Source organism: Rhinolophus sinicus, chromosome 13 (assembly GCF_057876585.1).
Source record: "Rhinolophus sinicus isolate RSI-liver-muscle chromosome 13, RSI-T2T, whole genome shotgun sequence".
NCBI lineage: Eukaryota > Metazoa > Chordata > Mammalia > Chiroptera > Rhinolophidae > Rhinolophus > Rhinolophus sinicus.
In genome coordinates this window covers 44136182-44161049 of record NC_142513.1, presented here as the reverse complement: position 1 = coordinate 44161049, position 24868 = coordinate 44136182, and the positions used below count along the sequence as shown (strand labels likewise).

Genomic DNA, 24868 nt, shown 5'->3' with positions numbered 1-24868 from the left:
CCAAAGACAATGGAAGTAAAAGCTAAAATAAACGAATGGGATTATATGAAACATAAAAGCTTCTGCACAGCAAAAGAAACCATCGAAAAAATAAAGAGACAACCAACTGAATGGGAGAAGGTTTTTGCAAACAGTGCCTCCGATAAGGGGCTAATATCCATAATATACAAGGAACTCATGAAACTCAAGAACAAAAAAACAAACAACCCCATTGAATAATGGGCAGAGGACCTGAAGAGACATTTCTCCAAAGAGGACATACAAATGGCAAATAGACATATGAAAAAATGCTCAACATCACTAATCATTAAAGAAATGCAAATCAATACCACAATGAGATATCACCTCACCCCAGTGACAATGGCTATCATCAACAAGACAAATAGTAACAAGTGTTGGAGAGGCTGTGGAGAAAAAGGAACACTCATACACTGTTGGTGGGAATGCAGACTGGTGCAGCCGTTATGGAAGGCACTGCGGAGGTTCCTCAAAAAATTACGAATATAATTACCATATGACCCAGCAATCCCTCTTCTGGGTATCTCCCCCAAAAATATAAAAACATTTATCCATAAAGACACGTGTGCTCCAATGTTCATTGCAGCTTTGTTTACGGTGGCCAAAACATGGAAACAACCAAAATGTCCTTCGATAGATGAATGGATACAGAAGTTGTGGTATATATTCACGATGGAATACTATTCGGCGATAAGAAAAGATGATATAGGAACATGTGTGACAATATGGATGGATCTTGAGAGTATAATGCTAAGCGAAATAAGTCAGACAGCAATAGCAGAGAATCATATGATTTCACTGATATGTGGTATATAAACCAAAAACAACAAAAGAACAAGACAAACAAATGAGAAACAAAAACTCATAGACACAGACAATAGTTTAGTGGTTACCAGAGGGTAAGGGGGGTGGGGGGTGGGAGATGAGGGTAAGGGGGATCAAATATATGGTGATGCAAGGAGAACTGACTCTGGGTGGTGAACACACAATGGGATTTATAGTACATCTGAAATCTATGTAACTTTACTAACAATTTTCACCCCAATAAGTTAAAAAAAAAGTCAGATGGGACTTGGCAAATGACTTTGGACTATAGGGAGTTAAATAAGGTGACGCCACCTTGCATGTGACAGTACCTCAATTCACGATTTGATGGATCGTTTGACTGTCCGGCTGGGAACATGTCACTATGTAATGGTCTTGGCCAATGCTCTTTTCTCCATTGACATTGCACCCGAGTGTCAAGAGAAGTTTGCTTTTACTTGGGACAGGTGCAGTGGACTTTTCAAGTCCTTCTTCAAGGATAACTGCACAGCACCACTATCTGCCATGGGCTCATAGTCCAGCATTTTGCACAGTGGGATCACCCGTCCTCTGTGGCCTTGTTTTATATGTAGATGATATTTTATTAACATCTGATTCTCTTTCAGATTTAGAGCAAACAGCTCCCTCTCTTCTCCGCCACCTGAAGTCACATGGCTGGGCGGTGAATGAGGAAAAGGTCTAAGGCCCTGGCTTATGTGTCAAGTTTTTGGGTTTTGTGTGGTCATGTAAGACAAAGGTCATACCTGAGGTGATTATTGACAAAATATAAGCCTTTCCCCCGCCGCCCAACGTCTCCCAACTGCAGACATATTTGGGTCTGCTAAGATATTGGCAGGCATTTGTACCTCATTTAGCACAAATGCAAGACCCTTGTATAACATGATAAACAGGGGCCTCATGATATTGGACAGAGGCTATAGAGCAAGGCCTTCATTGCCACGAAACGGTCAGTGCAGCAGGCACAGGCTCTGTAAGTAGTGGACCCCGGCCGCCCATTTGAACTTGATGTTCACGTAACCCAAGAGGGGTACAGATGGGGCCTCTGGCAACGGCAGGAGCGTCTCTGGATGCCAGTGGGATTTTGGTCCCAATTATGGAAAGGAGCGGAGGTCCGCTACTCTCTAATAGAGAAACAGCTGGCTGCTGTGTATGCAGACCTAGTGGCCACAGAAGCCATCACAGGAACAGCACGCGTGTTGGTTCGAACAACATATCCTGTCCAGGGGTGGGTCCGTACATGGACCCAGGGACCCAAAACGGGGGTGGCAACAGACCACCACGCTCGCCAAGTGGGGTGCCTACTTGGAGCAACATAGTACCCTTAGTTCAAGCCCTTTGAGCACAGAGCTACAACAGGTCCTGGGGCCTGTGGAGATTGTAGCCCAGGCTGAGCCAAGTGCTCTGCCTAGAGGGGAGGACTTGGAGCCCTCGCCCTACAAAGAAGGACAGTCCCCAGTACCTGAGGATGCCTGGTTTACCGATGGTTCTAGCCAAGGGGCTGCAGCTGTTTGGACGGCTATTGGTGTGCAGCCCAAAACAGACACCATTTGGTTTGATACTGGGATGGGCCAGAGTAGCCAGTGGGCTGAATTACGGGCTGTGTGGATGGTAATCAGCCATGAGCCTGGGCCCCTAGTTATTTGCACTGACAGCTGGGCGGTGTTCCGTGGCCTAATGTTGTGGCTCCCTACATGGAAACACCAAAACTGGTTGGTGGGACACGGTCCACTGTGGGGTCAAGCCATGTGGCAGGACCTGTGGGACCTAGGGCAGAGAAAGGAGGTGACCTTAATGCATGTCACAGGTCACTTCCCCTTAGTGTCCCCAGGTAATGATGAAGCAGACGCCCTAGCACGGGTACGATGGTTAGAGCGGGCCACTGATGTGGCCCACTGGCTGCATAGGAAATTGCAGCACGCTGGAAGCTGAACCATGTGGCAGGTGAGCAGACGCTGGGGCCTGCCTTTAAATGGCAGGAGATAGCAGATGCCTGCTATGACTGTGCCGTCTGTGCCCAGGACAGCCCCCAAAGGCGGAGGCTCCCCTGGGAGATACAGCAGATTATGCAAGGGAGGGTGCCTCTCACTCGCTGGCAAGTGGATTACATTGGACCTCTGCCGAAGGCCCACAATGCTATATATGCGTTTACAGCAGTGGACACTGCTACGGTGTTGATGTTTGCTTGGCCCTGTCTTTCTGCGGATCAGCGGCACACAGTGGTCGCCCTTACACGGCTGTGCGCCCTTTATGGGTGCCCCCAAGTCATTGAAAGTGACAGGGGTACCCATTTCAAGGGGCAAGAAGTGCAGCGCTGGGCTGCCAGGATGGACGTGCAATGGTTGTTTCACACTCCGTACAATCTATAAGCAGCTGGCATGATTGAACGCTATAATGACCTTTTGAAGCAAGGTCTCCAGTTGTCAAAACACCCTCCCACGATGCGTGACTGGGCCTCACATCTATGGCACGTCCTGAGAGTCCTGAATGAGAGACCACGGAAGGTAGGGCCCGCACCAGTAGAAGCTCTGCTACATTGAACGGCCGCTCCCATTCAATTACAAGTTACCACAAGAGAGACTCTGTTAAAGCCAGGCTACGGCAGTAATGGGAACATTTTGCTGCCAGCACCCACATGCTTGAAAGCTGGGGAATGGCAGCAATGGACTTGGCCCTGGCAGGTCAAAAGCCCCCACTGTCGATGGTTGGCTTGATAGCCCCATGGGGGGGCTGGTTTGACTCATGATTTGCAAGTGACACCAGGGGTGGTGCTGAGTGGCCACTGCAAGTGACTGTAGTATACAGAGGTCGCGACACCAGGATGAATTTGCAGGGAACCAATGTGCTCTCACTATGGCTTATTATGGTTCCCCTGTTCTGTTACATGTTGAAACTCCACAAGGGACCCCAAACACTGCCTTAAAGGTCTGGTACCACAAACCGGGAAAGGTGCCAGTGGCAGCGACCCTCCTTTCCCTGGACAAAAAGCTGGCATATATCCTCCCAGATGGAAGGTATTTTCCATTGTTGGTTCCTAAGACTACTGTTTCTTTCCATCCGTAGGTTCCTGTAGGCTAATAAGACACAGGGACCCTCACGGAAGATGCGTGTCATGTAAATTGTGAGGTGAGACCCTGTAGGGGTGGAGTGTGGGGACAGAATCTCAGAGAGCAGTTTCTAGGCTCTGGGCCTCACATGGAAAGGTACTGGCTTGGGTAGTAGATGGCCATCAGCTGTGGCTAGTTGGCCATCAGCTGTAACCAGTTAGCCAATTAGCCACTGATATAACTGCCTCGGCTGTGTTGGTTGGTCGGTTGGTTGGTTGGCAGGCAGAGAATCCAACAGCAGGTTGCAGGTCGTGTGGATCCAGACTCCAGTGAAACTATAGTGCCACCAGTGAGACTATAGTGGTATGACTCCCTTATCTATTGCTCCGTGAGTGTTCCTTTTTGGCCTTGCCATATCCTGCGTTCTTATGTGGGGAGCGGGAACTGAGACCCCTCAGGCCGACTCTCATGACATATGGCACAGCGAGCAGGGTCCCCTGCATGACACATATGCACAGCTCCAATCCAAACATGCACTCCTGAACCTCTCTCCCTGTCAGTTTTTGTTTTTTGTTTTCCTTTCTCCTCAGCTCATGTGATTCACTTTGTTCAGGTCATTTTAATCACTATACTATTTCCTAAGTTAAAAAAAATTGGACTGTACTAATAGAAGATAAATTTAAAAACTGCTTTTATTTTTTTAATACAGTTTTTTGTCCCCTTGTTTTTTGGAAGTCTTGGCTTTGCTCGCTGTACCTGCTGCTTTATTTCTTTAGACCTAGCCAGAGAAAATTCCCCTTCCACACAAGATATCTGCAAAATCTGCTGTCTCATGTGCTTATCAAGGGCTGAGATAGCCGCCTACTGGCTAACTGGCCTCACGTTGGTGAAATCCTCAGAGACGTGTGCTTGCAGCTAGAGACAACAGCTTTCAGCTGTTTTTGCCAGCCTTGACTTTCCTTTCCCTGAGCAGGTCATAAATCTCCTGGTAGTGAGCTGCCCTCCTCCTTTGGGAACACAGGACACACAGTGGCAGCTTGAGGTCCCATAGCTTCCAAGAGATATGAACAAAATGTGGCAGGAGGGTCTGGCAAGTGCCATTTTGCCCCTGCACAGTTGTTTCCTCTGGTCTATCGTGGTCTCATCCCTCAGGAGGACTTCTGCCTGTGTTATCTTTCCTGTGGTTGTGCTCCTCACTCCAAGCATGCAGGCAGTAGTCCTCTGAAGATAGACAACTTCAATGTGGCTGAAATTAGGGGTTTTCTTGAGCCTTTGTAACTCATGATTGTGTAAAACGAGGACCTGGAGTTACAATTCCTTGCAGTATTTCAAAGCTGTTAGGCCTTCTCAGCAAGTCTGGGGCCAAGGAGAAGCAATCCATATCCCCATCATCCCACCCCTGCCATCCCCCACTCTCTGCTCTTTTGCTCCCAGTTAAACATGACTAGGGAATCTGAGACCTGGCTGCTGACAGGAGGCACATTCACACTGGCACCAGCCGGAGACTGCGGGTTCTTGATCTCACTCCCAGGGGCAGACCGCAGTTCCGAACATTACATTCTTTCTGACCTGCCTTTATCCTCACAAGACTGGGTGCTGCCCCTCTAATTCCCCCTTGCCCTCCCAGAGGTCTCTGTTTCTTTTTAAATCCTTCCTTTCTTTTACCTTCCGACCCAGAAGAAGGAATACTGGCAGTGCAGTTGTGCCCCTCAGTTCTCTGGTGTCAAGCCCCACCCTTTGATCTTTGCCTCCACCGGGGAAGCTCCAGCCATTCCATCTGCAAGCAAACCTCCCACATGCAGACCAAACATGCACACACAGCACACATACCACATGCACATGCACACAGTACACATGGACACACACAAACCCAGCACACACTCACATCAATACAGGGGAATAGCACACACAAACATATCACATACCATACATATACTCACATCATCTACACTACACTTCCCCCAAATACACCACACATATACTCACATCACACACATTGCACGCACACACACGACACACAAACTCAATCACATATTACATACACAAACTCATACCCACATATCACATTCCCCCACAAACACACAACACACACATACCACATACCATATACACAACACACACAGCATACATACCACACAAACATATCACATGCCACACTCCCCCCCCACAAAACACACATACCACACAAACACACATATAACACAGACCCACACACCATAGTCCCATCCATACCACATATACCACAAACACATATATACTCAAACACAGACCCACACACAGATACCACACAGTCACACACACTCCCACCCCAGGCACAGACCACATGTGACAGCCAGCCTTAAGACGAAGATCTGTGGGGTTGAAATCTGAAGGAAGCCGAGAGATCACTGTTCACGGCTGGCTCAGAGGAGGGGAAGGCAGCTTGGCAGATTGCAGCAGCAGCAGTTCTGTCCTGCCCTATCTCCTGGGCATTTCTTGCTGCTCCTCTTCCCGAGGCCTTCCTGGCACCACTGGAGCCTGCTCAGCCTGGACATGACCAGGGGCCCTCAACTAGAGAGACGAATCTGTGGCTAATATCCTGCCTTCCCATTTGTTCATGTGTCAATTTGGAGACACATCCTACCTCTTTCCTCAGAGGATCCCAGCAAGACAGCCCCACCTGCTCCCAGGGGGTTACCATCTCATGATGTTCCCAGCCCTGGGCTTTCTTCCTTCTTGTCTTAACCCCACACATCATACTCTTCCCCTGCTTCCTGGGACCAACCCAAATACATGTGTTTCCCTGGCTTGTGTTGGGTCTGTTTCTAGGGGTAATTCTGACAGAGCTCACGTGGCTCACTGTGTCGGCTCTGCTGTGTCTCAGACTCTTCCAGTGGTGGCTTTCATCTCTTTTCCAACACCAGGTCCTGTCCTTGACCTCTTGTCTTAGGGGCTTTGTTTCTGTTTCCTGGAGTATGAGTTGAATAGTGCCCCTCAAAAAAAGACACGTTGAAGTCCTAACCCCCAGTTCCTCAGAATGTTACCTTATTTGGAGTAGGATCTTTATAGAGTAATCAAGTTAAAATGAAGTCATTAGAGTGAGGCCTAATCCTAAAGGGTCCTTATAAAAAAGGAGAAATTTAGACACAGAGACAGATAGTCATAGAGAGAAGACAATGTGAAGAGACACAGGTAGAAGATGGCCACCAGGTCACCAGGTGCTGACACCTGGGTGTTTGCCTGTCCCTACCTGGAGCATCAGATCTGGGGACACAAGCGCACTGCATGTGTTCTTCATTCCTACATAACCTAACCTGACTGCAGGTGCACAGAAAAGTTTCTATGGGTGATTGACTAGTGATTCACATCATGATGTGAAGAGGGAATAAGAGCCTCCATGCTTGCCTGAGGCCTGTGCGATGCAGTGGAAATGCCCGTGCTTGCTCTCATTCTGGAGGTGTGTGTGACTGGCGGGGAGATGCGGTCTAGGCAATGACACTGGATGTTCCTTAGTCTTCTCCCCTGTGAGATATAAAGTAATTCCTGCCTTCCATGCTGTAACCCAGGGCAATTCTGAAAACCCTTGAGTAGGTAAAGCATCAGCCAGGACAGTCACGTGGCTGTCAGCTTGACTGGTCATCCTAAGGGCAGTGTTTCTCAAAATTCCAGAAGCCCTTGGAATCGCCCAGTGGTCCCCTGTGTGGTGAAAAGAACATGGACTTCGAGGCCAAACAGAGTTCAAATTCCAGACCTGCTGCTTCCTAACTTTTTACATGAACAATGGCGATGGGGCTACATAACCACAGAGAACTTATTGTGAGTCCTTGGCACAATGTGGGCACTAAGTGATTAAAATTTAGCGTTGTCACCAATAAATGGTAATACTAAGGTAAATGAACAAAAAAAACCCCAAACATTTAACACTTAAATGTACTTGTCAATATCCTAAAATGCTACAGTAGCTGCTAGTGATCTGGACATGAAGCAAAGGTGGTAAAAAGGACAGAAGAGAAAACTCACTAGGCCACAGAAGTACCAGGGGAAATACAGGTGGGAATTTCAGAAAAGCACCAGAAGGTAGCCAAAGAAAGTCTTCCAGGGGAAAAACCAGGCCTTCAACAATTTTCTCTTCACACCCTTGGCCAGGAAGGCATAGGAAGACTCACTCTCTGACGTTTCTTTATTACAATGGGGTTTTCACCTTGGGGAGTAGAACTGGCCTCGAGATGCCCGAGGGGAGGGTCCTACCCCAAAATGTGGAGGATTTTTTCCATCCTCTCTTGTGTCAAGCTGGGCCCTGGGTAACTGACTTCAGGTAGAATCCTGTTGTCTTTTTCTTTCCTTTTTCCTTTAACAAACATGTGGGTAACAGCTCATCTGGGCCCCAATGGTCCAGGAAGGAGGTCCAACTCATCAGTTGTTTACAGCTGCTACATCTGTCTCCTTGTCTGGGAACACAGAGGCTGTCTTCAGTCACCTTCAGGAAGGACTCTGCAAACAAAGGTATCTCTTGTCCAGGAAAGAAGGGGATGCCCTGGCCCCCAGGTATCTCACGGTCCCCACAGAGCCCTCTGGGTTCTGGGCAGGGCCTGGTCTGAGTTTCCTGGTGTGGGCTGGACTTTTGGGTGGCTCTCAGGGGAACAGTCCTCAAAATCTCACTCAATGCAGTGATGGAGCCACAGCATGCTGTCTGTGGTCCAGGATTTGGAGAGAGAGACCGAACGAAGGGGCTGGGCAATAAGCAGAAGGCTGCTCCCAAGTCCCACACACTATGCCCCGGCATCTGCTATGGTCCCGAACCTTTCTTCTGACCCTCACTGTGAGCTGGCTGTTCTCCTGGAAAGGTTTGTCCAGGCAGCTGCCAACATGCAGGATGGAGATTCTACGGATATCACCTCTAGAGCAGACTACATGCCGTTTTACCTAAAAAGAAAAAAATAAAATGCGAAAAGCAAAGCAGATCACCTGTTCTTGGCTTATTACAATTTCTATGACTGTGCTCTCAGTGGGGCTGCTCACAGGCTCAGGCCGGGTCACCTCTGAAGAGGACCTTGAACCTGTGGTCACTTGTGTCCTCGTAGAACCTGGATAGCTCATAGGTGTCATCTTTTCCTATGTAGAGTTGTTTGTCCAAGCCCTCTGCTCCTCTTGGTTGTGGACAATTTTGGTATGTACCATGCCAAATTTAAGCCCAACACCATCATGGAGCTCTTCTTCTACACCAAGAAGCATGCTCAATGTAGAACAAACACTTCTCTCAGGGAGGGCTGGTCTCATTGCCAACTGTCCACCACAGCAACTTGAAGCACAAATGTAGTTCCATGCCCACAGATGGGGATGGTGCTAGGAGAACCTTCCTGGAAGACTTGATGGCAGCATTGGGTTTTGAGGGATGACTAGGTGTTTGGAGAGGGGAGAGAAGGAGTGTGGAAAGGGAGAAGCAAGACATTCCGGGGAGGACATATAGCATATTCAATGCCACGAGACAGACCAGTGAGTTTAGGAAATGAAACAGCTCAGGCTGTAGGAGGGTGTATTATGAATGCATAGATGGGTCTGATAGAGAGTATACATTGGGCTGCCTGATCACCTTTTCCTTACAGGCCTTCTGCAGCCCACCATTCCGCCTTTCACATAACTCAAGTTCCTAGCACACCCCTGTTGGCTGCCATTAAGCCTTCTGGAGTCCTCTCGGTCCAGCCATCCTTAACCTGCTGTATTCTCAACCAGGTTAACTCCCCTCCCTCTCCCAACCAGGCACAATACAGCCAAATCCCTCTACATCCCAAACTATGGATCCCAAGTCAGCCAATACTTGCTCGGGGTATCAGCATTTCTCACCTGTGTTATTTAACCTGATTCTCACATTGATTTCTGAGAAATGAATATAGGGAGCCCTGTGTCCAGGAGAGAAAATGGAGGCTCAAAGATCATGGCTTATTTAAAGCCAGAACCAGTAAGTAGGGAAACTGTTTCTTGCAACCTGATCCGGGGGAAATGTCCAACGTTTCCTCACCACACACACCCACGGGTATTTTAGCATTAATAGAAGGTCACTGTAGGTGGGAAGTATTTTCCTGGCAAGTGAGATGGGTCCTGCAAGTTCAAGTTCAAAGGGCTGAGACCTGGTAAAGATCATGACTAATGTTTTCTGAATACTGAACACCATGAGTACCTTCTCTAATTGCTCCTCATGAGGTGATGATGTGGGGGCTTTATTTCCCAAGTCCTGAGGTAAGAAAGCTGAGGCTTCGCTGACACAATTGATTTACCAGGTGGCCAAGCAGAGGAAGGCGGTGCTTGCTCTGGGCTCTCAGGCCCTGTGCAGCCAGATGCCACAGCAGCTAAGAGAGCCAGGCAGATAAGCAGCTGGATCCTGTCGTTGTTTCCCAGCAAGGCAGAGGAAGAGGAAAAGGACCGCCTCTGCCTGCAATGCTTCTGTGTTCTTCAACACTAGACCAGAGCTAGCCATCTAGATATGCCCTGGCTGGGAGAAAAAAAGCAACTCAGAAACTGTTACTGATCTGACAGGTTGCTAAGGAAAGAGCTGCTCACACCCTGGTGCGCTGGGAGGACTCTCATGTTTTGTCTCATCTTGTAACTCTTTCTTGCTTCACAGGGGCTGAAGACAGCAGACTGGCCCTGTTCAGCATTCAAAGAACACTGGTCCTCCCTGTTCCCTTCCCCCTCTCTCAGGGGCCTCATTGGCCCTGAACACATTTGAATCATTGGACAATTCAGATACAGTGACCGAATGTTATTGATGGCATAACAATTGACCTTCATTGATAGTGGAATTTTGGAAACATTGACTCTGCATGTTTGAAACTGATTGCTACTTGGCATTCTCCTTCCTAGTTTAAAAATAAACAGAACATATAACAGCTAGTGGGTCTCAGATACCACACAGGCCACGTCCTTACTTTCATAGTTGAGGAAACAAAGGCCCAGATAGCCCACCTGTGATAAAGAGGTGAGAGCTGAAAGTCCCTCTGACCCCCACTCCCGCTGCAATACCACTGGCTGGCTGTGGGGTTCAGCCACAGTGGACTGAGTGAGTGGGTGGATGCAGAGACAGAGAAAGGATGATGCTCCATGGCTCCTGGAAAAGGAGCAGATGGTAGCCACAAGGACTACTCTCAGCTCCTTAAACAGCAGAGGAAACTGTCCTCAGTGGGACCAGGAAAGGTGCATAGGTAGAGTTCTCAGGGAAGCAAACCCTGAGACTGGAATAGCGTGCAGGATGCATCTTAGGCATGTTCCTGGGATACCTGCTGGGAAGGGACTAGAAGGGGCTGTGGTGAAGCTAAGGGACAAGCAGTCCTGTGATGCCAGCTGGCCAGAGGCCCCAGCACACCCTGTAGGGAGCTCTAACACTGGCATGATACTTCAGAGTTGTCCTAGGAAAGGACAACTCATGTGGGCCCCCACATTAATCAGTCTTTGGAAGCCACTTCCCAGGAAGGGGGCCAGATTGGGTGAGGTGGCTTTCTGTAACTGAGGCAACCCCCCAGGGAGCTGACCATGCAAATGAGGGTTCTGGAGCTGGGGGTACACCCTTTATTCCTAAAGGGCATTGAAGGATGTGTCTCAGCATCCTCTGCACCCCATCTCTGAGGCATCAGCATCTCTCAAGATTTGGATCACGTTCTAGTGGGAATTTGGAGCCAGCAGCCTTCCTGCAGATGCTGTGGCAGCCTCCTCACCATCACTCTTTGTTAGCACCACCAATTCTGCCCACCCAGAGTCACAGAATTTTGTATATACTCTCCATTTGCTGACATCCTTCAGGGTGATTGTGTGCCTGATTCTACTGGGAAAGTTGAAGTAGACAGGCCAGGACAGCAAGAAGCCAGTCAGGCTAGGAGCATCCATCTCAAGTATAATTAGCAGAACTGGGCAGTACCCTTCTGCAGCATCCCTGGCAGGAGATCCTGAGTCTCTGCTTGGACCCAGGCAGCAATGGCAAAGCAGAGTACTACACAGAAATCGTCCCACAGGCAGCACTCAAGAGTGAGCGAATATTACCACTGAGCTGCAGTTTGCTCAGCTCTCACATTGGTTCTAGAATTATCCTGTAGGGACAAAGGGAAGTCTGGCCCATTTTTTGTGTGCAACAGTACTCAGATACACAGTCTGAATCTCTGATTCCATCTTGTTTTGTCATCAGAGTCTGTGAGGTGGAAAGTACACTAGAGAGGTAGCTAGGGGCTTGTCATGTACCCTTGCAGGCCAAAGTAAGTTTTCCTGACTTTCCCCCTCTAGTTGTGATGGGAAACCACTGGGGGCTCTTTCTTTTTTTTGTTTTCATCCTTGTTATTCAAATGTAATGTGCATCCAGAAAAGTGCACAAATTAATTGACCTATAGATCACTTTGGGTAGTATTTCAATCTTAACATTATTAAGTCTTCCAAACCAGGAATGTAGGATGTATATTTATTGCTTTAGATTTTTAATTTCTTTCAGCAATCCTTGGTAGTTTTATAAGTCTTGTACCTCGTTGGTTAAATTTATTACCAAGTGCTTTATTCTTTTGGATGCTGTGGTAAATGACAATTTTTAGCTTTATTTACCACAAAAATGTAAAGTTTTCTTAATTTCATTCTCAGTTTATTTATTGATAATGTGTAGAAATACACTGATTTTTGTGTGTTGATTTTTAAATTCTACAATTTTGTTGTGTGTGTTCATTAGCTCTAATAGTTATTTTGTGGGTTCATTAGGGTTTTCTACATGTAATCATCTGAGAATGGAGATAATTTTACTTCTTTCTTTTAGATTTGGACATGGTTATGGACTAAATTCTGTGTCCCCCAAATTTATATGTTGAAGCCCTAACCCCCAGTAGCTCAAGATGTGACTGTATTTGGAGATAGGTCCTTTAAAGAGGAAATTAAGATGAAATGAGGTCATATGGATGGGCTCTAATCCAATCTGAGTGGTGTCTGTATAAGAAGAGGAAATTTGGACCCATAGGATATATGTGCACAGAGGAAAGACACAGCAAGAGAGTGGCCATCTGCAAACCAAGGATAGAGGCCTCAGGAGACACCAAACCTAGCAACATTTTGATCTTAGAATTCCAGCACCCAGAACTATGAGAAATACATTTCTGTTGTTTAACATCTCCAGTCTGTGGTATTCTGTTATGGTTGCCTTAACAAACTAACACAGATACCGTTCTTATATTTTTGAATAACGACATTGACCCTTCAGGAAATTGTGCTTTGTCTTTTTTGTACCCTGAGGATCCAGATCAAGCCAGAGACATGAGTTTCTGAGGCCCTAGAGCAGATAGGGACTGGGGTGTGGCTAACTTTAAGTAAATATTTAATTGATTCTCTGTAAGCTGCAGAGGACCTGCTTTCTTTGATCTGTGATTTCTCACAGGGAATGATCAGCCTGCCCCCAATCCTCTTGCTTACACATCCAGATTCCAGAATGTAGAGAAAAGAATGTGTCTTTCAGAGGGAGAGGTCCCAGTGTTGCACCTCCTTTGATAGTTGCTTCTGCTCCACGGCCTTGGCCAGGTCACAAGCCAGGTCTTTTTAGGGATTTGTCTGCAGAGTTAAGGACCTGAGTAGGATTTTCTGGCAGAGAACTATAGGTCTTACACTCATGTGGGGAGAGAACATTATTCTGGTAAATAGGATTTCCTGGCAGGGCGGGCCGGGTGAGGCAACATCCTGAAGAAATAGAGTCCTCTTCTCTTTTCTTCCTACTGTCCCCAAGCCGAGCCAAGTCTGTCCTTGCCATTTTAGGATAGCTTTGCCCTCCCCTCCCATGACCTCAACAACCCCACACCCACAATGGGTATGGACAAGTTACCTTAATGATAAGGCTCATTGTAATCTTCTTCTCAGCCCCACCCCATCCTCTCTTGTTATTATTTGGTCCTGGTGTTGGCTGTCATTAAAGGGGTGACTGTATTCCCCTTTTGGTTGCCTTACCACTAGGGCTGCTGCCTCCCCCTCTCCCATGCCAGAGAGTCAGGCCTTAGGAGGCCCCAGCCCTGCCTGAACCACTGCCCAGTGGCATTGAACATAAGACATAAAGAAGGGGGTGGGCATCCAACTCTGTTGAAATTGATTTTCATCTTCAGACAAGGCGATCCTCTTCTTGGACCTTCTATGACATTTCCCCGTATGCCTTTGTAGACCACTAAATTATATCTCCAGTGCCATTTTTCTTTCCTGTGAAATGGGTATAATGATATGGCCGACCTATGTCCCATGGGGACCCAGAGGTAGCCAATCCAAGATGTAAAGGCAACATGAAGAAAGGACAGCTTGGGGAATATTTTTTTTTAATTTTTTAATGACAATGTCCCCTTCCAGAGTCATTCCATCTTTGGGTTGAGAAGCTACCTCCCAGCATGGAGACAAAACTTCATGTGAGATCATGCATTGGTACAAGAACAGGAAAAGCCTTTGTATATGTGTCTGAAGGCTAAAGCATTCTGAGCTTCTGCTGCCTTTTCCTTTAGACTGAGTCAGCCCTCAATTTCACTGTGGCTTGTCCATCCATGACTCATATTTAGGTTCACAATTCTTCTCTGGCTCAGGAGTTTGACTGTAAGAGCTGTATCTACATTTATGTTGCCTCAGTTTTCACGTCTATAAAACGGGGGTGCTAGTACCCATTTCATGGTGTTATTCTGAAGATGAAATGAAATAGTGGTTACAGATGTTCTAGGAAATTCATCCTAAGAAAATAATGAAATAATTATGTACAAGAATGTTCACCAAAGAACAGTTTATTAGAAAGAATAATCAGAAATAGTCTAAATGTTTAGTACTAAGGAATTGTTACAGCTATACATCCCATTGTAGGATGCCAGGATGTGGTCCTCACAAATGATGCAGATGTACTTTCAATAACATGAAAGGTTGTTCACAAGAGGTTGTAAATTTATTTAACAAATAGACTGTGGAATACTTTCTTTAGAATAGTCTTTGGTAGAGTGGCCACATTAGTCAGGCTAATCATTGCTTTCCTACCCAAGTATCTCTCCCCTTGCCCATGTTCCAGTGGCCAGTTTTGTGTCAGGATCCCTGTCTTAATCATGTTGATCAGACCAGAAGTGGGTAGCTGAACAAAGATGAGCCAACCAGAGTTGTTCTTTTGAGAAGAGAAACAGAGTCCTGGGAAGCAGACAGTGCTGAGCATGAGTGCTCTTGGGTATGATCACCTGGGGACAGAGGCAATTGGAGAAGTACAGAAAAAAGATCCACAGCCACAGGGAGAGACAGAGCGAGGGAGACAGAGAGAGCATGAGAATGGCCACCTGAATCCTTGTCATCATCATGGAACTCAGCTGTATCTCCTCCCAACCTTATCACCAAGAGATGCCTTTGTGTCCTGCTGAGAAAATTCCTTTTTGGTTGACATAGTTTCTGTTCTTTGTAACCAAATCATGGCTGACAACAGAATGATCCATGAACATGTAAGGTTAAAATGCTTATTGTTGGGTACATATTTCATATAATTTAAGTTATTTTTCTAAACTTTTCAATATTTTCTACACTGATTATTCATGCATTAGTCGTTTTTAAAAAATAACAGAAAGAACATACGCTTAGAAAATATATCAGCAGCTTTTTATAAAGTTAAACTTTAACTTACCAACAATTCAACTTTGAGGTATTTGCCTGAGAGAGAGGGAAACATGTGTCCACACAAAGACCTATACTCAAATGTCCACATCAGTTCAGTTCACAATGGCCCCAGCCTAGAACTGGCCTCGTGTCCATTTTAATGAATACACTAACTATGGTACATCATACAGTGAGATATTACTAACAATAAAAAGGAATGACCTACTGAGGGTGCAACACCACAACATTGACCAAAAGAAGCCAGACACAAAGGAAAAACATACTGCATGTTTCCTTTCATGTGAAATTTGGAGTAACTGAAACTCATGCATGGTGGCAGAAAGCAGATCAGCGGTTTTTTTTCTTGGGTGGGGTGACTTCGGTGATTTCAAAAGGATGTGGGGAAACTTTTGGGTATGATGAAAATATTCAATGTCTTATTTGGGCTGGTGGTTACGCTGGAGTATACGTGGTATGATCAAAACATATGGTGAATGTTTAAATTTAAAAAAATTACTACAGAAAAAGACATATTGCCATTAATCCCTCTCAAAAATACCCCCTCTTGCTTCAAATACACTCATCCCATTGTTCTTGAAATTTTCTGAAGCACTTCTGAAAGTCCTCTTTCATGAGTGTCTTTAGTGGCGCTATCATGGCTGCCTCCATGTCCTGAATCATTTTGACTCTGGGGAAGAGCCAGAAGTTGCACGATGCCAGATCCGGTGAATAAGGTAGATGAGGACACACCATAATGTTTTTATTTGATAGAAATTGCTGTACCAGAAGTGATGTGTGACAAGGAGCCTTTTGGTTGTGATCACAAAATACGGTGAATGTTGCTGCCCAGTGCCATCCAATGGAAAGGCAGGGATCTTCAACAGGGGAAGTGGCACATCGAATCTTAATAACTGTGTGTGACAAGTTTCAACTTGTTTGGTGCAGTCAGTTGGGTGTGAGCTACAGTTGAGAGAAGGCGTGTTTTAAAGTGTGCTATAAATCACCCTCCATCATGACAATGCTCCATATCACACATCACTTCTGGTATACAGCAATTTATGTCAAATAAAAACATTATGGTGTGTCCTCATCCACCTTATTCACCGGATCTGGCACCATGAGACTTCTGGCTCTTTGCCAAAATCAAAATTATTCAGGACATTGAGGCAGCCATGACAGTGCAACTAAGGAAAATTGCAAAAGAGAACTTTTAGAACTGCTTCAAAAAGTAGCAAGAATGATGGGATAAGTGTGTTCAAAGCAAGGGGGATAAATGGCAATGTGTCTTTTACTATAATAATTTTTTTTATTTAAACATTCACTACATTGTTTGATCACACCTCATATGTTTGTCAAAACTCATTGAATTGTACACTAAATCATCTAATTTATTGTATGTAAATAAAACCTCTATAAAGTTGAAAAATTAATTACAAACTAAAATAAAGCAAAACACCATGGGGAGGGATACATTTGGTCATTATTAGTTGTTAAAATACCTTAGCATGAATTCGTTGAGCATGGATGAACTAGTCACACGTGGCCCAGGACAGGTGAACAGTGCTCAGGATGGAGTTCAAGAATGGAGGGAGAGTCATTCTCAAGATGCAAAGGGAAGGGGTCAGTGTCATTGTCATGAGTGGTTCTGGGCCACTGAGCAGGTCAGAGGAAGATTGTGAAGAATATTGCAAGTATGGAGAGAAGCCTGAGGATAGGAAGTAAGACCTTCCACATGCTATGCAGTACATGGTGTCAGTTTCCACCTGTATCCCCTCCCTCTCACCAGCTCAGGGCAAGCAGGCTGGTTTGGCTTCTAATTGCCAGAACCTTGTATCTCTGTGCCTGAGGGCTTACCTAGGCTGTGGAAGTCTACTGGTATACAAGAGAAAAGTATGGGGGAATTAACACTCCCATCTCCTAGAAGCAGACCTCACAAAAGACTCAAGGGGTGGGGTGACTCTGAAACGCATGTTTACACTGGCTCCTAATGTTCCCAGAGGGGTTGAGCCTCAGTTGCCCACAGTGGTAACCTGATTGTCAGCATACCGTGTTTGGCCCGCCTTCCCTTCCCTGTCTGGCTTTCCTACTTCCCTACTCCTTTATCCTGTAATCAGATAACCTACTTACACTCACATCTTTGTCCTGGGTCTGCTTCTGGGAGGACTCAAACTGGAGCACATCACCAACTTTGGCTTTCTTTGCCCTTTCTGGTGTATCTCAAGACATGGCCTTGTGGGAGGCTGTTGTGGACTGAATATTTGTGTCCCCGCAAAATTCAACCAATGAAACCTATTCCCCCAAGGAGGTGGGGGCTTTGGGAAGTGATTAGATCATGAGGTTAGAGGCCTCATGAAGGGGATTAGTGCCCTTACAAAAGAGATCCCAGAGAGCTCCCTTGTTCCTTCTACTATGTGAGGTTACAGAGAGAAGACAGCCATTTAAGAACCAGGAACACACCAGAAACTGTATCTGCTGTCATCTTGATCTTGGACATCCAACCTCCAGAACTGTGGCTGAATTTCTGTTGTTCATATCCACTCAGTTTATGGCACTTCGTCATGGTAGCTGGAACTGACTAAGAAGGGGTATTGCCACTTCCAGCTGTCTGAGGTTGTTGCTGTGACAGCCAGTGTCCTTACTATCTTCTGCTCTAACAACTGCTTCTCAGGGCCACTTCTTATGGTTTAGAGACTCAAAGATCTTAGGTTCTTTCATCGCACCGCAGATCTGTGATACAGAAGTTTGTAACTCCACGGGGAATCCATATGTCCAGCTGGAGTGTCTCTTGCAGGGGCACTGGGAGATTCTGCCCTCTGAGGGCCCTCATTCCGATGAAAATTGATTTCAGTTAGGTACTGCTGTTAAGAGTTATGCAAAGAGGGGAAAGGGCCTAAATGTCCTTCAGAGGAGCAAGTCTGCTGAGACGGAATTGTGGAAGTAGTTTGCAGCATTTAACAAACATGAGAATGCAAACCACAACACAAACCAAAACAAAACAAAACCTCCCCTGAAGCTGCCAGACATCTAAGGACTACCAGTTCCCCTTCTCTTGGGTTGCAGAACCATGATAGCCTGGGAAAATTCTGTTTGTGAAGATAGTACATCGCAGCGTTTGTTCCTTGGGGTGACAGGTTAAGTTTCCTCCTGTAAGCCAGCACATTCACACTCCAGATGTCAAGATGTGATTTGTTTATCTTTGGTAGGGAGAGTCAGTGACATCTAAGCATGCCAGATGTTTTCTGCTTGTACTTCTCAGTTAGTGTTTTCTAAAATGAAATTTCTAGAAAAGTAAAACCAAGTGGTGGCTGAAATCCTATGTGATATATTGTTCATGAATTTGACTTTTCTGGGCCACTTGAACTTCCCCCCTGCCTTCTCTGTCCCTGCTGTCCCTCTGTCCCTGGCCTGGTCACTGTGGCCAACCTGGCAGTATTCTGCCCACCCTCAGAGAGCTCTACCTGACTTGCCACGTCATGTGGGCATCTCTGCTACCATGGGCTCTTCCCAGAGTCATGGGAAGCTGAGCTGTCATCACACCAGGTGATTCACACCCCAGGAGCAGCAGACAAGGCCTAAGGAAGACTGTCAGTACACAACTAGCATCCTCGCCCGTGGCTGGGGTAATGTTTAAGCTCAGGATTTACAGAGTTGCTAGAGTTTCTTTAGGGATTAAGCCCATTACCCATCTCATACTGCTGGCTTGCTGGCCTCCATCACTGGCCGCCTTCCTCATTGCATCACTCCATCCACTTCCCTCCCACTGTACCTGTACCTCCCAAAGAAACTGCTGTTCACAGTCCCTGAGTCAGATTTGGGGGAACCAAAGCAAGGCACACTACTTCAATTTAGTTTCTAACACCTAGGATCAAACACCTGGATGGGAAAAGAACAAAGCTCTTTGTTTAGTGCTAGGACCACTCTTTACCTGTCCCCATGCTTCCTTACCAACCTCACTTCACAGTCTGCATCCTCACAGTGTTCCTGACACCCACCCCTTGAAGCCCTCCTGCTCCCGCCTGCCTCTGCATTCTGCATACCCCTTTTGTCAACAAGAATGAATGCTCTTGGCTTAGTGGACCCAACTCAAGGGACTTCTCCTTGTGTGACCTCCTCTAATTTCCTCCAGAGTTCCTGTTGGTTCCTCTGTGCTTCAAGAGCTTTCAGCATCTCAGTACAGCACAGGTACCTGTGGTGTTGTATTCCTGGGCTCACAGTGAGCCCCCTCCACCAATGCCTTATGGATTGGGCTGTCTTCGCTCACTGTGACATGGTCTTATTCCTCATATACCTTTGGTGGTAACGAAAAGGGCTGACTCCCAATAGCATTTTATTTTAAAGGAAGAATAAGCAAATGGATACATTTGTATTCTGTTCTCCATGGAGTTACCAGAGTAACCTTCTTCTTTTTTTTTTTTTTTAATTAAATTTATTGGGGTGACAATTGTTAGTAAAATTACATAGATTTCAGGTGTACAACTCTGTATTACATCATCTACAGAGTAACCTTCTTACAGCACAACTCAGCTCCTGCCTTTGCCCATCTGCTTATAACTTGTCAGCACACTGATGCATAACCAGTAACTATGAGGGATGCCATGACCTGGCCCCTGGCCCACTGTCCACAGGTTTTCCTATCATGCTCCCTGGCACTGCTCCACTGACCAAACCTATTTTCCTTTTGTTCTTGGCACACACGGGCCCAACCAGCCTTCAGGGTCATTGTACTCCCTGTCCTTCCCATAAAGAAAGCCCTCTCCAGAGTCTGCACAGCTGGCTCCACCCTAACACAGGGAGAGAGGTCACTCTTTTCCTGGCCACCTTGCCAAGAAGATGCTCACCCCAGCCTTAGTCACATAGCCCTGTGTGATGTGAGTATCAGAGCCCACCTGCTTCCTTGTTTAGTTGGTTGTTTGCTTGCTATCCATATCCCCACTAAAATGTAAGCCCATGAACCTGGGGACTTCATTTGTCATCTCTACATGTCTATTCCCAGCACCCACCACAGTGTTGGCTTGGAACATGGAGGGGCCGTTAGTACCTGAATGCATGTTGGTTTTCAATTTGCAAAACCCTCCGTGCATCCAGAGATAAAACGTAGCCACATTGACATGAATGTTACACTCAGGTCCCATTGTCTGGCATCCTTAGGTTATTAATGAAATGTTCCACACTGTTGAAGTTTAGAAATTTAAGTACATTTGTAAAAGTCAAGTGCAGTTTCCAAACATTGTCCTAAAATATATTAGTCACAGACATCTCAGTCTTCAAGAAATAAGTGTGCTGCACAAATGTCAACTTTTTCCTAAGTGATCAACTTCAGGCAAACATCTTTAGCATTGCTAGTCATGGACTGGAGAAGGTCAATGGTCCCCGGCCCCAACTCACTCAGGTATCAGTGCCAGTGAGCAGAGGTCGCTGGGTAGCCTCTGGAGCTAGATCTCCTGTCTCCACCATAACAGGAGCTGTTGGAACAATGTGCGAGGATGTGAGCACACTCCAGCAATGCCCCTGAGTTGCTCCCCTCTGCCATGAACACCATGACTCACAGCCCCCAATCTGATACATGGATAAAGCACCCAGCCCTCACTGTCAAAGTCATTTTCTCCTTGCTGGGAAAGGCCACCTCAGGTTTGTTCTGATGAGAAATTTCATATCCCTTTCTTTTCAAAGACACAGAGTGCTGCAAACTCAGTTGAAAAATAGTTTTGAAACGCTCCGCATTGAGGCTGAGCATTACAGTGAGGAGTAACACAGAAGAAAAGGCTGGGGCAGAGGTGGCACAGGAAATAGGAATGGGAAAAACAGAGGAGGAGGAAGGGAGAGAGGCAAGGAGAGAGGAAGAGGAAAGGAGAAAGGAAGGGAGATGGAAGCTGGGAAAGGCCATTCTTCTCTTCTAAAGAGAAAAGTCATGAGCCACAATCACATATGTATTTTGGCCATGAAAGATGGATAAAGGAAAACTATTTGTTTATCAGCTATATCAGGAAAGTGTGCTCTCGTTCTCACAGCTGACAGGTTTTCCCTGGAAAATGTCCCAAATAGACAGAACTAGCAGGGGCATAAAACACTCAGAGAAGCCAGTGTCTCACCCCTCAGGCAGACCTTAAGCCACAGCCTAGGAGAGGAGATGGCCCTCATTCATCCCGGCCAGCTGACAAATGACAATCTGTGAAGTGTGACGGGCCAGCCGCCACGAGTCGATGGGTTCCCGAATGGGGGAGTGGGAATGAATAAAAGACACTTTCACATATGATGGTGATCTCGGACTTCAGTGATCCTGAAGACACTAAGTTTATTTTACTGCACCCATATAAGCAGTTTGAGCACGTGCAAGTATGTATTAACATAACAAATGTAAATTCTTTAGCTTTCACATAGAGGATACAACATTCACCGAAACTCTCACAAGTAGTTATCTTATCAATTGCCCTGATAGGCATCAGCCTTCTGTGTCTGGGAACTGGGCTGCTCCCACCAAATTCCTCAGCAGCTTACAAGCTCAAGCTCCCCTCAGGTGCAGGCAGAGACAATTGCCTCAGGGGGAGGAAACAGGTAGCATAAACCGAGCCATTCTGCAAAGCTCAGAGTTTCCTGTAACCATGGCTCCCCACAGTGAAGGAGACATTTCTGTAAGGCCCAGTGCCAGGACAGCAGCTGCCAGCTCAGGGCAGCAGCTGCCATGTTTGGGGGTGAAAGCTAGCGACAGCTCAGTGCTGCACAGGAGCCTGACAGTTTCCCCAGGATGGGTTTTAGAATTGACTGGTTTGAGTTTCCTTTCTCTACTCTTCTTATTGTTCTGCCACCAGACAGGCTCCAGAAAGCATAGGAAGAAACAAGGAGAGTCAAATTCCGTCGAATGCAGGGGGTGAAAGGCTAGACCTTGCCGTCCCCAGTAATCATGGAGACTGTAATCTGCTTGAGGTCCTGCTCCCGCAGCCTGTATATCACCTGGCTGCCACCACTCAGCCTTCAGGTTCCTCCCAGTCCAGCTTAGAGGACACTTTAGAACTGCAGGGCCATGCTCTCAAACCTTGTTGGTACTTATCAGAATCATCTGCATTAAATCCAGATACCCAGGCTTTACCCCAGGCCCAAGAAATCAGAGTCTCTGGGGGTCGGGCTTGGGTATGAGCATTTCATAAATCTTACCAGATGATGCTGGCATGCAGACAAGGCTATTGTGGAAACAGACTGTGACTCTGCAGGAAAGAAGAACTGAGATGGCCTTTCTAAGTTACCAACGCATCCCCGGGGCTCTGTTCACGTCACCTCTCTAGAGTTTCTCAAGTCTACCTGCCATCTCCATCCTTATCCATACCAGTGCTCTCCACAGGCTTGGACCTGGCCTTCCTCTTGGTTTTTCTGCTTTGCTCCCTGTGTCCAACAACTTCACCACCATTTATGCCCCTCCCCCATCTCAGTGCTTAATCAACTTCAACGCCTTCTTGCTTTCAGGACAAAAACAAAACTGGTGAGAATGGCCTGCAGGCTCTGGCCTCCCTCACAGCCTCTCTCTGGTCCACTCTCTTCCTCCTGCAATGACAATGACCTTTTTTTTTTTTTCGGTAAGTCAGGTGTGCCAGCCTCATCTGACTCGGGAGGCTGCACACGCTGATGTCCATTCCCAACACTCCATTCAACCCTCAAGGCCATTCCTCCTTCCAATTTCAGTGCAGCGCCACCTCCTCCAAGAAGCATTTCCTGACCACCATCCCTCCAACCACTCACAGAAGATACACTCCTTGACATGGGCCTCACACTTTTCTCACTCTGTGTGTGTGTGTGTGTGTGTGTGTGTGTGTGTGTGCATGTGCATGCATGCTAACACAAATATATAGCTGACTTTGTGACCAACATTGTCCTCCTCTCTCAGCTGCCAGGAGAGATGGCATGGTGTCTGTTTGCCTGCCATTGTATTCTGAGTACTTTGCGTGGAGCCTGGCTCATGGTAGATACTCAATATTTGCTGAGTGAAGCATGATTTCTTCTACCTGACCTGGTGAAAAGATGTTCACTGTCTGCCTCCCCATCCCTGAACCACCCTGTGGGTCTGTCTGGGCTTCCACTCCCAAGCATTTCTTCCTGGATACCTCCCATTGCCCACAGGGCTCACAGGTATCCTTCGGGCTGCTGGCCTGGAGTCTGGAGGCATCACTGCTACTTCTTCACAGCCGCCAGCCTGGTGGGCTGAGGGCAATATGTGCTTTCTAGTGAGGACACTGAGCTCATGACACTTGTGGAGCTCCCCTTGGGACTGGCCATCAGATTTGTGGCTTGTTCTTTGGAATCTGCAACTTGGGCTTGGTCTTTATGTTTGAAGCCTGGATCTATTCTTTTGGAAACTGTTAAATATGTAATTGCATGTCAAAAAGGGGGTTAACACTGTTTGACCATAAAGGATCTGAGGTTTGTAAATGGGTGCAGAAGTGATTCCAAAGTGAAAAGTCGTAGCATGTGCTCCATGATTTCATTTGTTATTCGACAACCTTGCTGTGGAGGAAACAAGCCACACTTGGTGAGTGTGACCACCACCGGCTGGTACTTGTTGGCTCTTCTGGCACCCACTCTGTTCCCCTCACAAGAGGACACCTGCCCAAGACCCAGTGGTTTCTACATGGGTCAGCCAACATTGCTTTCTCCTCCTGCTCTTTGTCCTCCTCCTCCTCCTCCTCAGACAAGGCCTTCGTCATCTTTCAGGGAGGGCAGGTGGACATTAGGTCTTGGGGGAGAGAATGACCCCCTTCTTGCCTTGTGGCTATGTTCCTAGAGAACGCTCCAGGCTCTCACCTGTTGATTTCCTAGGGCTCTGTGAGGCCTGGCCAGCAGAGGGCAGGGCCCCCACGTCTGGGATTCAGGAGGTGAACACACTAGTCTCTCAGGTCCTTTGCTCTTCTGTCTCACTTTTCCAGGCTGTACAAGCCACAGTGCAGAAGGGGCCTGGTTGGAGCTTGTAGAGGTGCAGTGACCCCAAGGGAGTTTCCCAGCAGTGGCTCCCTACCCAGAGGGAGTCCCACAAGTAGGGCTCCTCTGAGCTGGGTACCCAGATGTCCCTCTGCTGCTGCTTCTGCCATCAGTCCTGGCCCTAGGTCCAGGCCTTTCTGTCCCAGGAACAAACCAGGGCCCACCTGGATTACATATCTGTCTGTGGGTGGCAGAGGCTGGGAGCACCCTGAGGCCTAAGGAGAGAGCCCCAGATCTAGTCTCCACGCCTGCAGTGGCATGGGGGTCGGGGAGCAGCAGTCTTGGCAACTGCATGTTTAATTGACACATGCTCTTGAGTACCTACAACATACCAGCCACAGAACCAGGTACTGAGTGAATAAAAATATTCAGGCCCATTCCTTGTGCACCATGCTGTCTGGGGGCACTGACATTCAACAAATACTTGCATGAATTATTCAAAA

General features: G+C 46.9%; 1 pseudogene; it reads right to left on the bottom strand.

The window, feature by feature from the left end:
- The window catches only part of LOC109438470 (pre-B-cell leukemia transcription factor 2 pseudogene), a 92070-nt pseudogene extending 67916 nt beyond the window's left edge, over positions 1–24154 (bottom strand).
- Between the last annotated feature and the right edge of the window lie 714 nt (positions 24155–24868).